This window comes from Pinus tabuliformis, chromosome 9, assembly GCF_031772625.1.
Source record: "Pinus tabuliformis cultivar Carrire ecotype Pingquan chromosome 9, CPIR1, whole genome shotgun sequence".
NCBI classification, from domain to species: Eukaryota; Viridiplantae; Streptophyta; class Pinopsida; order Pinales; family Pinaceae; genus Pinus; species Pinus tabuliformis.
The window spans coordinates 1,065,217,888-1,065,235,687 of record NC_142307.1 but is presented as its reverse complement, the minus strand read 5'-3'; positions in this window follow the sequence as shown (position 1 = coordinate 1,065,235,687).

Genomic DNA, 17,800 nt, shown 5'->3' with positions numbered 1-17,800 from the left:
AAAATTTATTTTAAATGGAATATTCATTACCCCTTTCCTACGTTGATCTTGGGTTGAGAAAATGGAGTCCACCAACCAAGGAATTCCCCTTGGAGGAAATCCTAGTCCCTTCTCCTCTTGGGGAGATGTTGGTGCACCCCATATGGCCACATTGTCGCTTCCAGGACTGACAATTGGTTTGCCTGTATGGCTCTTCTCAACCTCTGTCGTTCAGAACACCACTATTCCTGAACAATCGAATCAGCAATTAGACGAGTCCAGAGTTACCCACCAACCTTCTACTTCCTCTAATTCTTCCTCTCCTCCTTCCTCTTCACTTGATGGGGTTGGTAAAGCCAAAAGTCAAGTTCCTAAGGAGAAGAAGGAAAAGAAGAAGAAAGAGAAGAAGAAGAATGAGCCGAAAGCGAATGGGGGCAAACGAGTGTCGTCTAACGAAAATCCACACACTGCATCGACCAGGCCTAAATCGCCATGTGTCATTTGCAAAGGAGACCATTTTCACAGAGATTGTCCTTGCATCCCTCGAATCTTAAGGGACTGGTCTCCTCGTTTGCACAACCCGGTGTTTTCAACCTCTGATGATCATGTTGAAAACACACCGTCAACTAGTGAAAGTGAAGCCCCAGGAAAAAAAGGAAAATATAGATTTCCTTGTAAATTGTGCGAAGGCGATCATGCCGTCCACCGTTGTCCATTCTTAGACTAAGCTAAAAGAGTTTTGGATGATCGTCCGGTTTCACCGTTACGACTTCCTCCTGGATATAAAAACTCTTGCCAAGTCCGTCACTAGTTGAAAACCCGGCTGACCCGCTTAGGTGGTTGGCCGAAGCATCTATCATTGAAGATGAACCATCTGAATCCATACCAGACGAAAGTCAAAAGGTTGAGGTGGCAGTTGACCCGGTCTTGCCTTCAGAGGTTCCATCTTTAGATGATACAATCACTGAAGAGAACAAGGATGACACCGTCAAAATTCTTTTCATAAGCACAGACTCCAATGAACATGGGGGAAATTTACCCGTTCCTTTATCGCAGGAAGGAAGTTCGTCAGAGTCGTACCCGGCCGTCTATTCGGTCCCACCTCCAAGCAACCTAGTTGTCTCCTTTGACTGGAATCAACTAGGCAGACCCCGTTTACTGGCCAGTATACCATTTCATATTATTGTTCAAATATATAGAATGGTTATGGCTTGTACCATCATAGATTAGGGGGCTTCTGTGAGTATCCTTTCCTGCACTGCTTGGAAAGCGCTTGGTTCGCCATCGCTTTTGCCTGAGATGAGAAATCTGACAGGCTTTTATAAAGGAACCAGTCGACCGTTAGGGATCCTTCCAGATGTGCCCATAACATTGAGAGGGAAAACCATTCACATGAACGTAATGGTAGTTCAAGGACCCCTAGATTACAATGTACTCCTTGGATGAGACTATATTTATTGCATGGGAGCAATTGTCTCCTCACTCTTTAGAGTAATGTGTTTTCTGCACGAAGGAAGAGTGGTCAAGCTCATGGACCAGCTTTCATTTCCCGGATCACACAGAGCAAATAGTCATATACCATCCCTGAATGGTCTTTTCACGCAAGAAATGTCTCAATTTCCAGTCCATCCTCCCGATGAGCGCGAGTGATTCGGAGGGATATGACTGGAACCCAGGGGGCATGCACCCTGGTCTGCTTCGGCAGGAAAACTTTTGGTATAGGGTAGGTTCCCGTGGGAGAATATGACTAGTCTGTACCCCCGTCTGTGATTGGAAGAGGGGGTTATTCTGGAACAAGATTCTCTTGTCAAAGTTATGTGAGTTGGCGGGCATCGTCACTCACCTTTGTTTGTTTCGACAGACATCGTCGAAGAAGTGTTTTGTTTTCTCTGTGAATAGAGCAATCTTTGGGTAACCTGTAAGAGGTAGGCCTCTCTCGGTAAAACAAATGTTTTAACGGACTAAAGAAGGGGTAACCTTGAAACTCTGTTTTATACATGGGGGCATGCAAACCTTTTGGAGTGCAAGCGAAGAGCGGCTATTTATTTTTTAAATTTATAGGACTTCTAACCCTTTAAACTCATAGGATTGGTCATTTCCTAACTTGCATAAAGAAAGGATGTGGGGCAAATCTCTAAAAATTGATGTTTTTATATGAGACATTCTTATCACAAGACTGGATTAATCGAGCAGTTTTAGAACATAGTTCAAGCTCGTTAAAAAATAAACATAAGACATGAGCAAATTTTTCCACCCGCATTTAAGCTCATTAAAAAATGAACTATTCCCTGGTAAATAACCATCGTGAATGTAGTACTTCAGCCATTAAAGCCTTGGTCGTGTTTGCACCGTCACCTCCATTTTTCATTGGCCGATCATTCACCTCCATTTGATTGTTTACCCATTTTGAGGAACAGCTGCGAAGAGTGATTTCACTAGCCATCCTTGTGACACTGCCATGATTGGAAAATTCCAAACCTTACCTGGAATCAACTGCTACCCGTTTTATCACTCGTTCCTCAAAAGACGAGTCTCCTTTAAGCTTTTTTCAACTGACTCGTAAAATATGAAAAGATTGCCGAGCCATTGGCCTCTCCAGCTCGTTAAAGGGACAGGAAGTGCTATCCCTCCTCTAGATTTTAATCTTTTTGGACCTGAGGGATTATTACACAAAAATATCGAGCGCTTGTTTTGTTCGGCTCGTTAAAACTATCTAAAATTCATCCCTTCTGTATTGTTTTATACTTTTTCAGACTTAATGGATTAGATGACGAAAAAGGAATTTTGGAGTTACCTTTATGTTCCATTTCAAACTCTCTAAAATTGAAAAGGACCGAGTTATCTTTGTCGTTAAACTCGTTAAAAAGATTAATAGCGACAAACTTGTCTTTAGACGAGAACGAGTTTCACTATCGCTAGGCTCGTTAAAACATAGCGATGGGTTTGCCCGAAGGGAAAATTATAGAACAAGCATATGTTATCCTCCTCAAGCTTGACAAAAATAAAGAGGTACTGGTCAACAATGACTGGGGAAAAATTGGGAAGAAAACTCAAAGAAACTTTGTTGGTAGCAAGTCGCTCTTGAACATGACACTTCCACTCCGTGTCCGAGTCGGGTTGGGTTGTTTCATTCACCGGTCACATCACCATGGTCACGCCATACCATCCACATTTGGGGTTAATGCTACCAATCCATCACATCCGTGTCGCCGATATGTTCAAGAGAAGTCATCCAGAGAAGTCACCTGTGTCTCACCCGCTACCATACATTATACTCCAGTCTTTCATGACCGTCACCCTGAACCTTATATCATCAGATCATTTTCACCTCCATCAAAATCATTTGCTCCGTTCTGTGTCATTGATGTGGGATTCATTAAGGCCCTCCTGTGACGGATCACTTCTTTTCGACATCAGCTCATTATCCAAGGAGTTGATCTAGGAACACCCCATTCAGTACTTTGAAGCTTGCATGCCTCAATGGCAAGTTTCTCACTTCCGGCGACAGGTTTACATCAATGGCCTTCGACCGAAATATTTTGCGTGGTGTTCGACGCCAAGTCCTTTATTCACACCACGTGAATTGTACTGCAGTACCTTGAGGATCATTATCATTATCAGTGATTCCTCTCGCGCTTGTTAACAATTTACATCATTGACTGGTAATCAAGCGATGTCTTTCCATGTTGGACTTCAGAACATTTCTCACATGGATCGACTTGTACTTCGAGTGAAGATCGGACGAGATTGAAGACCCCGGATCTAGTTTCATCCATCCGGGCTGCAATATATATTCAGGGAAATGAAGACATTAAATGTACAGCATTGCAGAACAGATAATCATCCTACCAAAAGGATGATGGCTCTATCAGAATCATCAATCTACACTCAGACGATTGTCTATCTTATGTACATGAAAATGAATTTATAAAGCTGAGCATGGGAATGCCCGCCTCAGCTAGATCATGAAAACAGTATGAAGATAATGTATTGTATTGTATCTTATTACAGGTCTCCTCCCAGCATTGAAAGAACTTCGGATCCTCATAATAAAGCATTTCACCCGACACCAAAAGGTTAACGGCCTCATACTTTAGGGGGCAACTGTTATAGACATTTTTGTGCCCTACAACTCCAAGCATGAAATTTCCATAAACCAAGGGCTCCTAAGTCCCTAAAAGTGTTTTTCTAACCCCTAAAGGAACAAGGTCAATAGATTACAGCTTCTCCCAGAAGTTCTCCACCAGAAACTGCTCAGAATTGGTCAAAATAGGATCATTGCAGCTACTCCACTGGCTAGGTGCATTGCATCTCACCCAAATGCACTGTGAGGGTGCATTGCATTTCAAAAATCCCTTCTGTAGGGTGCGATGGGCAAGAAATGACAAATGGCAGTGTCATTTCGCGAGGTCGAGAGGCAATGGAAGCTTCCAGAATCTTCTCCTGTGACACTTGCCTCACTGAATTCGACCACGGATGAGTAAGAGGCCCTCAGTCTCCAAGTGGAAGCAAGAACTAACAGAGAGAAGACACTAATCAAATCACAAGCTGACTCATCCTCCTTACAGATATCTATATATGGATCCCTCATCTTAGAGATCCAGAGGCTGGAATTTTGCATATTGTAAGGAATTGATGTTGGTTTCTAGAGACAAACATCAGATTGTTGGGTGATTTATGCTTTGTTTGAGGTGAAGAGGGGCTTCTTTGCTGGGAGGTTGATGCTGTGTCGGAACCACTGGTTGTAACTCCTCTTGGATCTTTTCTTGTTTATCAATAAAAACTATTTGAGTTCTCCTCCATGCTTTTGTATCATTGATGCTTGTTACATTTGTATGGTTAACTTAAATCTGATCCTAAGTTGTTTATGAATATCGATCCATGTCTTTGTATAGTTCTCTTCTTCTGTGATCTTACAGGTACTTTGTGAAGCTGGGCATGCAAGGGAGCAGGTAGCTGGAGACTATCAAAGAAGAGAGGGATTGGATCAAAGGATTAGCGCAAGACACAGGTTGGTTCTTTCTGTTCCTCTCTATCTATAATTCATAAAGGAAATACAAAAGTAGTTTTTCTCTATTTTTTTCTAAGGCAGCTGTCACACCTTAGTGGGATAGAGCAGTTCTAAATAGACACTTTTCCCTATAATAGTGAGGACGATCCCATGAATATCATTATCCCTGAGTCAGAGGGACAATGCAAAGTCCCTGGGCCTAAGGTAGAGGTTCGTGACATTTTCAAACCATTGAAAACCAAGCAAGTGAACATTGGGTCAGAAGCGCAGCCGAAGTTCATGAATACAGGTGATTACTGGGATGAAGACATAGTTGACAAGGTCATGAAGTTATTGCAGGAATATCAGGACTTGTTTCCAACAAATTTATTTGATCTAAAAGAGATAGTGGGTGATGGGTTTTATGAATGTCAACCTAAAGTCATATGCGAAGCCGGTAAAACAACGACCATACCGGTTAAATCGTAAGTACAAATAAAAGTTGCACGAAGAACTGGATAAGATGCTTGCAGTAGGAATTATTGAACCAGTAGAAGAGTCAGACTAGGTTAGTCCTATGGTGGTTTAGGAAAAGAAGACAAAGGGCGAAATCAAAATCTACGTAGATCTTAGGAAGTTGAACGATGCTTGTGTACATGATCCTTTCCCTACAATGTTCACAAACAAAGTCTTGGAAAACATTGGTGGTTAAGAAGCCTACTCTTTTACAGATGGGTTCTCAGGATATCACCAGATCAAGATCGCGCCAGAGGATCGAAGTAATACTACCTTCGCTACAAAATGGCGCTATTTTCAATATACAGTTATGCCCTTTGGACTTAAGAATGTCCCTGCGATTTTTTCTAGGGTGGTAGTCATAGCCTTTAAGGAATTTATCCATAAGTTTTTGGAGGTTTACTTTGATGATTGGGCAGTGTTTGGATTAGTGGAAAATCATTTTTCAAGTCTTCACATAATGTTGGATACTTGTAGGAAGTATCAGATTTCCCTCAATCTGTAAAGGTGCATATGGGATACTTTTCAGCCACATTGTTTGTAAGCAAGGGTTTATGGTGGGCCACATTAAAATTCTAGTGATTATCAATTTGGAGCCTTTGAGGAATGTAAAATAGCTGCACACAACATTGGGCCATACGGGATACTACAAAAAGTTTATTAAGGCATTCACAAAGATCACTTCACCCATGGAGAAATTATTGAAGAAAGATGTGACATTTAGTTGGGATGATGTTCGCCAAAAAATCTTGGATTTGTTGAAGGAAAAGATGGTTACAACACCTATTCTAGTGTTCCGCGATTAGAAGAAGAAATTCCATGTACATGTGGATGTATCCTGCATAGAATTAGGAGCATTTTTAACCCAACCAGGAACAGGAGATATCGACCATCCGATTACATTTGCAAGAAGAAACCTGTCTAAGGTTGAGAATAAGTATTACACCACAGAGCGCAAAGGGTTGGCAATGGTATATGTGCTCCAGAAGTTTAGACATTATCTCTTGGGTGCCTACTTCAAAATGTACACAAACCATTTAGCTTTGAAGTACTTGGCCAACAAGCTTGTGTTGGGGGGGGGGGGATTTGTAGTTGGTTACTGTTGTTTCAGGAATACGACTTTGAAGTAGTTTTGAAGCTAGGGAGATTAAATGTTGGACCATATCACCTTTCACGGATTAAGAGTGGCGAAGGACCTACAAATATTGATGAAGGATTTCCTAATGTGTAGCTCTTTGTTGTGTGCATTGCAGATGAACATTTTGTAGATATAATCTAATTCCTAACTATAGGTATAACTCTTGAAGTATATACGATGTAGTAGAAGAAGGAATTGGTGGTTAGGGCTACGAATTTCTCTGTCATTATAGGGCACATGTATAAAGTGGGCTCAGTTGAAGTTCTGCGTAGGTATGTCCTAGATTATGAAAGACAATGTATCCTTGCTGAAGCGCATGGAAGAGTTTTTGGAGGACATTAAGCAGGAAGATAAACTACGTAGAATATCCTATGAGTTGTGTTGTGGTGGCCAACTATGCACAAGGATTCCAAAGAATATTGTATGGAATGCGATGTCTGTCAGAGGATCGGGAAGCTGTCGTGAAGGGATGAATTACCTTTGAACCCACAAGTCTTGTTATACTCATTTGATAAATGGGCAATAGATTTTGTGGGACCCATTCAGCCACTAAGAAGGAAGACAAGAGCACGATATATCACCACGGTGAAATAATTCTTGACTAGGTGGGCTAAGGTGCAGCCCATGAAATATTACAGAGCTCCTACAACTGCGAAGTTCATATTTGAGTACATTCTATCTCGGTTTGGCTGTCCTAAGATTTTGATGAGCGATAGGGGTACACATGTTGGGTCTTGAAAATTTCATTCATTTCCGTTACACTTTCACTCTTATGTCCATTATATCACCTCCATTTCACCTCCATTTCACTACTATGTCACCACATTCATCCCACTTTCATTATCATTGGGCCACATTTATGTTTCTCCAAACTTTATTAATTCTAAGCCTTTTTAAGTGAATTTGTGGTTAAAAATTAAAAAATAACGTGCATATGCTTATACCTAACAAGTGGGTTGAGATTGTTGACATGTGTAGGTCAAAAGGAGGCTTCTATAATACCTTTATGTGGCACCCTAAGGCCAAATTTGAATTTGAGTGGAGAGAATCATGGGATCATGAGGATATGTGTCACATCTCCTAATTGTATTGAAACTCTAAGAAGACATGTGTCTTATCAGTTCTTATTTTGATTAGGACTCTAGAAGTATAGGGAGAGATTCATGGAATCTCATTAATGAGATGGCTTCTCATCTTTTTGTATAAATAGGAGATCTCTCTCCTTCATTTGTTAGCTTGGCTTTTAGTTCTTTAGCTTGTGGATTTTTGGTAGCTCTTTAGCTTGGAGCTTGTAGTTGTTCTTTGATGGCTTTGGAAAGCTTTGGAGAGCTTTTTGTACTTTGTAATTTTGAAGAATTTGAATAAATCTTTGTTGTTCTCAACATGGAAGGAGATGTGAAGTAGATGTCATGGAGCATATTAGAATGTAAGGTAGAGTAGATTTTATTTTGTAATTTTGCTTTGATTTCATTCAAGTATGTGATCTAGGTGGATGTTGGTGACCACCCACCTATCCCATTTGGACCCCCACAACTGTCTCTTTCAGTCTTTTCATTTTCCTAAATTGTATCATAGTTTACTATTTTTAGCAGTTTTTCGGGTCCTAAACATCTGGAGCCGTTTTGAGGCCCTAAATGACGTTTTTTGAGAAATCTACCGCCAACGATTTTTCTATCAAAAAATTGTCTTTTCCGTCGTTTTCCTCAAAGATATCTTTCCAACAGGCTATCATGCACGTCAAACGGAGATAACATGACCAATTCGCGACCCCGGGAAGTTGGCTGTCCAACTCACCCCAAAACGGGGCCCACAATTTGGCATTTCATCTTCTAGGGTTAGGTTTGGGATGTGAAGGGTTTTACATTGTTTCTCAATAATAAATAGGGATTTGAGCCTCATTGTAACACTGTTCAGAACAGTTCAGAGGCATGTAGCTGCCATATCTCTTCTCAGAGATAAGCTACCATCGCCCTAGCTGGTTTATTTCCATTTCTGTTTGTAAGCATATTTCAGTATTTTACAGTAATGAAATGAAGTATTATTTCCACTGCATATCTATCTTTATGGTTATCTTTGTATTTTATTGTGTTCTTGCTTAAGTCTGGATTAGTGGCATCAGAGTGGTCTGCTTTTTCTCTGTTTTTCTTTGCATGTCCCCAATGAGGTCGAGATATAAGGAGTTAGGACTTGAACTGGTCAAACCTTTGCAAGACCAGCCTCGCAAATCTCGAAAACCTCCCATGGCGGATGAGAAGAAAGATGAGGGGGCAGGAGATCCTATCAAAATCTTGCTCGAAGAAGCCCTCGAGCGAAAAAGGAACGTGATGATGGACAGCTTTGCCCAGATCATTCAGCGGCTACCCAGAGGTGACGCATTGGCTTCCAACAGCTACTCTGGAAATGCCACACCATTTAAGGTACAAGTTAATTTTGAAATCCCCATCTTCGAGGGTCAAATAGACATAGATGCCATAGATAAATGGTTAAATCTGCTAGATGGGTATTTTTCTGTTCATGAATTTTCAAGTCGGGAAAAGATTATTTTCTCTCTTCTCAAAGCAGCCCCCCACGTCAAGGACTGGTGGGAAACCTACTGTGAGCAGAAGGATGAAAGTACAGGCTCACTATTTTCAGCCGCACCTACTTGGAAAGACTTTTAGGATGCCATCAAGGAGCAATACTACCCTGTCAAAATCTATGAGGACAAATACATCAAATGGACCACACTGCGGCAGGGACAAGACCAAGATGTGTGAGAGTTCACAAACATTTTCCATACCCTTCGCACACATTTGGGTATCAAAGATTCTGAGTTGCATCTGGTACTCAAATACCATGGCTGCCTACACAGATACATCCAGGAAGAGATGGAGTTATTGAACATCTCCTCACTCAGCATAGCATACTAACACGCTGTCAAAATTGAGCAAAAGTTCAAAAAGAAGAACCGAGACTTTGGATTTGCAAATCTGAAGCCCAAAGGACAAAGCCAAGGCGGGGCGACCCAAGACAACCAGTCAAAGCCACAAGAAAAGAACAACACCACGAACCCAAAGAAGGACACAGGAAAGTGGTGTGAGTTCCACAAGAGTCCCACTCATAACACAAGTGAGTGTCGGACCAAGCAGTTGCTGGTGGTTGAGTTGAAGGCTTCCGAATCAGATGCATGTTCCAACCCTGAGCCAGAACCTGACAAGGGGAATGGAAAAGGGAAGCAGATCATTAATTCAGAGCCCAACGCCACTGTTGCCACTGCCAAGATCCAGAAAATGAGCCAAAAGACCCAGAGGAGGGGGAGCACCTTTTCCACTCACAAATGTGGGTGAAGGGTTCACCGCTGCAATTCATTGTTGACAGTGGGAGCCAGAAGAACCTCGTTTCAGCAGAGGTCAGGAAGCGGTTGGGCCTACCGACTACACCACACCTGCAGCCATACAATATCGGGTGGCTTCATGAAGGAAGAGATCTCAAAGTTCGCCAGCAGTGCCGCCTTCCCTACAGCATCAAGCCCTTCACAGATGAGGTATTGTGTGATGTTACACCTCTGGATGTTTGCGATGTACTATTAAGCCAGCCATACTTGTGGAGGTGACATGTTGTGTATGAGTCAAGGCCTCGCGTTGTCGTTATTTCTTTGGATAATTCATTATACAGGATACCAGAGGTAGCCCCACCTACGGCCACCTCTTTGATCAGTGCCAAGAAACGCAGAAAGCTCATCCCCCAAACTAGGAAATTCATTTTCTGTTTGGTTTGCTCCCAAAGTAAGGGGAAAATCGTTGCTACATCCATGACCCCCACAAAGGTTTCCTCCACATAGTAGCAACAGCAAAGGGATACGGTCATGACAGAACATAGGAACAACTTCTCCTCACCCACAGGAGTACGACACAAGTTTCAGGTGGGAAATAAAGTTTAGTTACATCTGCAGAAAGAACACCTTACCAGAACCCATCAGAAACTCAGACCACTTCGACATGGTTCTTACACTAGTACCAAGGCTATGGGAAACAATGCTTGGAAGCACATCATTCCTCCATTCCTTCGCATGCACCGAGTGTTCAATGTGGAACGTCATCAACCATGCTTCCCACCATTTCTGGACACATCAGAGATTGCAGAACAACTCACCAGAGACCCAACTTAGCGGAAGCTTCCTCATCTCAGGGAGGAACTCAACGCAATGGGGACCATTGCTTCCTAAGGGGGGAGGAATGATCTAGGTGGATGTTGGTGGCCACCCACCTACCCCATTTGGACCCCCACAACTATCTCTTTCAGTCTTTTTAGTTTCCTAAATTCTAGCACAGTTTACTATTTTAGCATTTTTTCGGGTCCTAAACTTCTGGAGCTGTTTTAAGGCCCTAAACGACGTTTTTTGGGAAATCTACTGCCAATGATTTTTTTGTCCAAAAATCATCTTTTTGGTCATAGTCCTTGGAAAGATCTTTCCAACGGGCTATCATGCACGTCAAACGGAGATAATACGACCAATTCGCGACCCTGGGAAGTTGGCTGTCCAACTCACCCCAAAATGGGGCCCACAATTTGGCATTTCATCTTCTAGGGTTAGGTTTGGGATGTGAAGGGTTTTCCATTGTTTCTCAATAATAAATAGGCCTTCGAGCGTCATTGTAACACAGTTCAGAATAGTTCAGAGGCATGTAGCCGCCACATCTCTTCTCAAAGATAAGCTACCATCGCCCTAACTGGTTTATTTCCATTTCTGTTTGTAAGCATATTTCAATATTTTACAGTAATGAAATGAAGTATTATTTCCGCTGCATATTTGTCTTTATGGTTATCTCTATATTTTATTGCGTTCCTGTTTGATTACTTTCAAGTTTGATAGTTTAGATTTTCCATTCATGTAATTTTAATTCATGCAAGTTTGTTCAACCAGTTGATTGTAGATTAGTTTTTCATTACATGTTTTTGCATCAAGTGGTGATCTAAGACTTGCTTCCTTTGCTGAACTTTAGTTTTAATTCTAGTTGTTATGCTTTAATTTTAGTGAGATTTGTTTACTACTTTTTAGATAGCTTAGATATCATTTCTTCATGCTATATGATGATATCTCTGGTGCCTTTAGCTTAACCCCATTTTAGAAGTTAATTGGCGAGCTATTAGATTATAGGTGAAGTAATTGATTTTGCTTTCATTAGTCTACAAGTAGATAGTTTAGATGTCAGTTCTTCATGCTATATTATGATATCTCCGGTGCCTTTAGCTTAACCCCATTTTAGAAGTTAATTGGCGAGCTATTAGATTATAGGTGAAGCAATTGATTTTTCTTTCATTAGTCTGCAAGTAGATAATTTAGATATCAGTTTTTCATGCTATATGATGATACCTATGGTGCCTTTAGCTTAACCCCATTTTAGAAGTTAATTGGCGAGCTATTAGATTATAGGTGAAGTAATTGATTTTGCTTTCATTAGTCTACAAGTAGATAGTTTAAATGTCATTCTTTGATGCCATATGACGATATTTCCGGTGTCTTTAGCTTAACCCCGTTTTAGAAGTTAATTGACGAAATATTGGAATTATGGGTGAAATCAGTGACTAGTTTCCAGCTTTTTGGTCTTGAGTGCAGTAGTTTAGATTTATTTTCTGTAATTAGATGGACAACAGAGATAGTAACCTCATTTTTAGTACTTCATCTTTATATTGATTTATGTAGCTGCATGTTTACACTTTTGTTCAAGTTCTGATTTTATAGATAACATGTTTTGAGATATTTGAAGCGTTAAGTTTGGAAATTATCATAAGAAGCATAAACTTTGTTTTCAAATATACACCCACACTTGATCTTTGAAAGCATTCTTAAAAATTTAAACTAGGATTTCCATTGCATTAGAATACTTTAGGAGACCAACAAGAACAAAACCCCAAAAAAACATAAACTATAAAACAACGAAGAAAGAAAAAAGGTTAACTAAGCACATATGGTGCACCACACTTCATCAGTTTATGATACCCAGATTGATAATTTATGTAGAGCAATTTAAGACGTTAAATTGACTAGACAACACACTTCTTGAATGAAACAATTTCTGCTTTACATGAAGAATTCTAGATGTATCACAAGAAGAGAATGCCATATAATCCTCGAGAAAATGGCACAATTGAAGCCTTTAATAAGATCTTGGAGAATACTTTGACAAAGATCTGTAACGTGAGTAGGAATTATTGGGATGTGTGCATACTAGTTGTTCTTTGGGCATATAAAACTACCTGTGAGAAGTTGACTAGACAGACACCATTTAGGTTGGTCTATGGACGTGAGGTAGTAATGCCAATGGAGTACATCGTGCCTAATTTGAGGATTGTTACAGTTACGGAAATGGAAGATCAAGACATAATGGAGGAACGCCTCACACATATAATTGAGTTAGAATAAGATTGCTTCTTGGCAGGCTTTCATCAATAGGTGCAAAAGGCTAGAGAAAAGGTGTGGCATGATCATCACATTAAGGAGCACACCTTTAAAAATGGAGATTTAGTACTGATGTATGATATCAAGTTTACGAAGTTTCTAGGAAAGTTTCAGATTCATTGACTGGGACTCTATGTCATTAAGGTTATTACAAATGGAGGTGAAGTTTAGCTCGCGAAGTTGAACGAGGAGCTATCTCCAAGAAGAATCAATGGGAGCCAGTTGAAGTTGTATAGGGGATATCCAACCCCTACGCAATAACTATATGGATGCAGGACAATCTTCGTACTTCAGGTAGTTGCAAGGAAGTGCAGGACTATAAATTACATTGCCAGAAGGATAGTTTGGAGAAGAGAATGGACTACACGTCGATTAGGAGAAAGGCACAAATGGGAGCTGTGATGAAGGATCTAAGCTAGTAAGGTGGGTCCCGTGTAGCCTGGCCATAAATTAACCATTGGAAACATTGTAGATGATGGGATGGATATTTTTTCCATTAAAGGGAGGGGGGGAACATTTAAGGAGCATATATTTGGAGATCTGTTGCCAAAACAAAATTAATGAAGGAGATCTGGAGGGAATAGATGGATTTGAATTCAAAATGGGCTATAAATATAGCATCCTACTCCACATTCAAAAAAATTTCTTCCAGAGAGATTACCTTGAGATTTTGTGCCTAATTTTGCACCGATATGATTGCTACATGTCTACGCGAGACTAGAAATAGATAGAGAAGGAATTTTCATCACAAGGGCTTAGGTTTGAGGTGGATTTGTCTAAGTTGTTAGCCTCCTATTTCAATAGGTTTCATATTTCATGATTGACAGTGGAAGTTCCAAAAATGTTCATCATTTCCATGCTGCAAAAGTTCCATTTTTGAAAGATTTCTCGATTAAGGGAAGGCCAAACAACTTAATCTTGGCTTCCCTAGGTTTAAATTGCTTGTTTTAGAGATAGAGAATGAATGTCTACCCAAACTGTCTAATCTTGGAAGATTGTTAGGTATGTATAGAAATGAAGGAGCCCAACTGCTTAATCTGGGCCCTTGGAAGATATAAGGCTAGATTTAGATAGGAGGAGAGCCATAAGAAAAGTTGAAAAGTTGGGTTTGCTGGTTCAAGTGCACCCAAACCAAAAAGGAGGGAAAATGCTAGGTAAGCAGGCTGGGTAGGTAGTTTTGTGGTGGAAGAATGTGGAATTGTGATCCATTTTATGTTTTCAAGTGTTATATCCATTCAGATCACAAGTATGAGGCAATTTTCCCTTGGAGCAGCTCAAGCGAGGCATGTCTAACTTTCCCATTCTTACTTTCCCCAAATCATTCACTAACTTCCCCTAAAGAGGTCAAGATCTGCTTGATATCTCTTAAATTTATCATTTTTCATAAACATTTGCCTAAGTAAAGATCTACTTTACTTATGGATCTCATATTTCTTCTACAAGTCCTATTTCCCCTTTAGAGCCTAAGATTTCCATACATAGTGCTTTCTTCATCAATCCCATATTAACTTCTAATTCTATTTATATAGCTACTTCCCCATCCCTAATTGCTACAAAAACTATATAAAATCCCAAAAATATTACATATCCAACCCTATAGCACTATAGCTATGTACATACAGTTCTAGGAAATAATTTTCCATTTGGGACTATTATGAACCCATCTGTGTCATAACTTCGGGATTGGTCTAACCTCTGGTTAGGCTAATAACCTATCTCCACCCCTTTACCCTTAAAACCTTACTATCCTACCTTTCGCGCATATAAAACCCCCAAAACTCCACATTAACTTAATGTTTTCACCCCCCGTCGCGCATTTTTGTTTAAATAGAACAGGTGGGTCCCTTCCCTAACCCCCCGCCACCTCGCCTACCCCACCAGCCGTCCGATGGTCAGCACCCCAGATCAACGGTGGGTGGGTGTTTTCACACCCCGATCTGCCGGAGGTTAACGTCTGGGGGATGGGCGGTTTCCCTGCCGTACCCCTGCCACCTGTCGGCCTCCCGGCGTGTTCGGAGGCCCCTTCCCCAATACCGCCTGCGCTGAAAAGTGGTGTGGGGAAGCCGAAAACCACTCCCCCACCCCTGACATCAGCACCACATCCTCATGACGTCATCAGCCTGCGTCCCCGCTACTACGCCACGTCATTGCCACTTCATACACCTGCATCCACGCCCTGCCACTATGTCACTGCCACGTCACCCTGCTGACATCACCCTGCCATGTCACTACTGTGGAGCGATAAAAAGGTGTCTTTTAACTCCTAATTACCGTCACATTAATTATCAACCCAAGTACGACTTTTTATTTCAAGAGTGTACTCAGTCTGAGGCGGATATTTACTCAAGAGTAATGTTTTGCAGTATAGTGCTTAAAATCCAAAAGTAAATGAAAGCTTGAAAAAGAAATCTAACAATAACATAAACTCAAATGCTCTAAAATCCAACTATTCACTAAGAAAACATCAATTGAGGATACAGTAACAATAACTCATTCCTCTAGAGATTGATGCAATTGAAAAGGCACTCAAAAGAAAGATCATCAAACTGGGAACTAGACATCATATGTCAATGTTCACTACAGTCTCAGACCTTCTGCACACCAAAGCAAAGATAATGCGAATAACAAGAAATGGAACATCGTCTACTTCTATGAACAAAAAAACTCTATCCTTGTTTAACTGATATAAATTAAATCAAGCATAAATAAGATCCACAATCTGAGAACTTAGGTAGCGATAGCCAATTTCCTTTACAGTTGTTGATCTCTCACACCATACTAAAGCAATAAATTGAAAATGATAAATCAATAATGCTGCTAAAAGAAATGGAATAAACACACTTGCTGTAATAAAATTTAAAAGGAAAAAGCAAATCCTTGCGGAAAAGGAACAACAACTAAATCTATTGGAAAACTAAACAACAAAGCTAATGAAATAAAAATACGCAGCAACTACAGATGTAATTGAATCAGAAACCTTAACCCCGTAGCATGAACATTAATCGCAGTTATTGAAGCAACAACAATTGTAGTTATAATTGAATAGTAACATAATTGAACAACAATTGCAATTACAAATGAACAACAATTAAATGAACCACAATCTTAATCAGACAGTGCAGTATTATATTAGAATTAAGAGCAGGACAATTCAAGTTATGATTAATAATTTTGTCACTACGCAATCCAATTATGATTTCACAATTCTGCAAAATGTTCATAAACAAAAGATTGTTGAATAACACAATTTGAAGAAATGAGACGGAAACCAAACCATCACACGACAGAAATCGGAAAGATAAAATACAACAGCAACGTACTCCACTAGAGGCTGGGCCCTTAGCTGCCAGCGGATGCTGCTGGGCTACTTCAGATGAAAAGAATGAACAACTCCTCCCAAATCAGGTATTAATCATTAAATGGTAAAATCATTACAACAACAACAGTTTTGAGACTTATAGCCTGAAACAATCCTTTTTTCCTCTTATCCTATCATGAATTCTTAATTCTAAATCTCTAATTCTAAATCCTCAATTCCATCATTTTTCCATCCCCAAATCATCCCATCTCTGATCTTTGTTCTAATTTAGATAAAGAGAGATCAAAGAGCAGTTACAATAAAGATAAGTACAACATGATTTCTATTACAAAATTGGATTGTTTCCAACCAATTGATAAACAAGAAGATATATTTCCATCCATCTTTTAACAAGAGCAAGACGAATTTGGCTTTGCAGCTGAGATTTGGAGGACGGACGCAACAACAAATCTGAGAAAATTGTGCTCAAATAACCCTACGTTTCTCTCAATACAAGCCGAATTTGAGCAAACCATTTTCGAGTAAAGTTAATTGGGTCCGTTCTGGACAAAACCCATGTTCCAGATTTTCCAGATTCTTCTTCATTTGCTCAAAATCTCAACCGCAAAACCGTCACTTCTTATTCCAGCGAATTTCTGAGTTGGCACTTTTAATGATCAAACCTTCAATCTGGAAATTATCTTGGAGGCTAAAAATGGTGAATAATGTTACAACTAATTTATTAAAACTATAATTGATAAAATCATGCATAATCATCAATTTATTAGAAATAAAGGAGAATAAATAATATTCATTCATAGAAGCATAAATCATCATAAAATGGATTTATATAATAAATTATAATAAATGGCATGATGAAGAATAATAGAAATGGGTGGAATAAGTGTTCAAAAGTGATAATAATGACATATTAATGGCCCAACATACCCCCATACTCAATATGTTTCATGTCCTCATGCAACAACAACTGAATATATTGCATGTCCTCATGCAACCCAAAGACAAAAACCCATGTGTTAACCAAGAAATAAAAAATATGTTCATCTTAGCTCATGAAATGGATAGAACAAATGGATTCTTCCTTAATTAATGAATATTCACTTTTAGTAATCTTGATGAAGGCGTAACAATTTTTACATTGACATTCAACTATATGTATGAAGTTGCAACAAAATATGATATAAGTAACAACAAACTTCATTAACCATTTTCTCAAAAACTACAAACCAACTTTTGTTGAAATTTGGCAAGTAAATTTATAATATATGAATGCCTTTATGATCCAAAAAATCAGACTGTTTTGATGCACGGATCAAGAGATATAAACAAAATGGCTGTAAGTGAGAGTGCATGATTTCCGAAATTTTATGAACCAATTTATCTTGAAATTGTCTGGGTTGTTATTAATGATACGTCTGT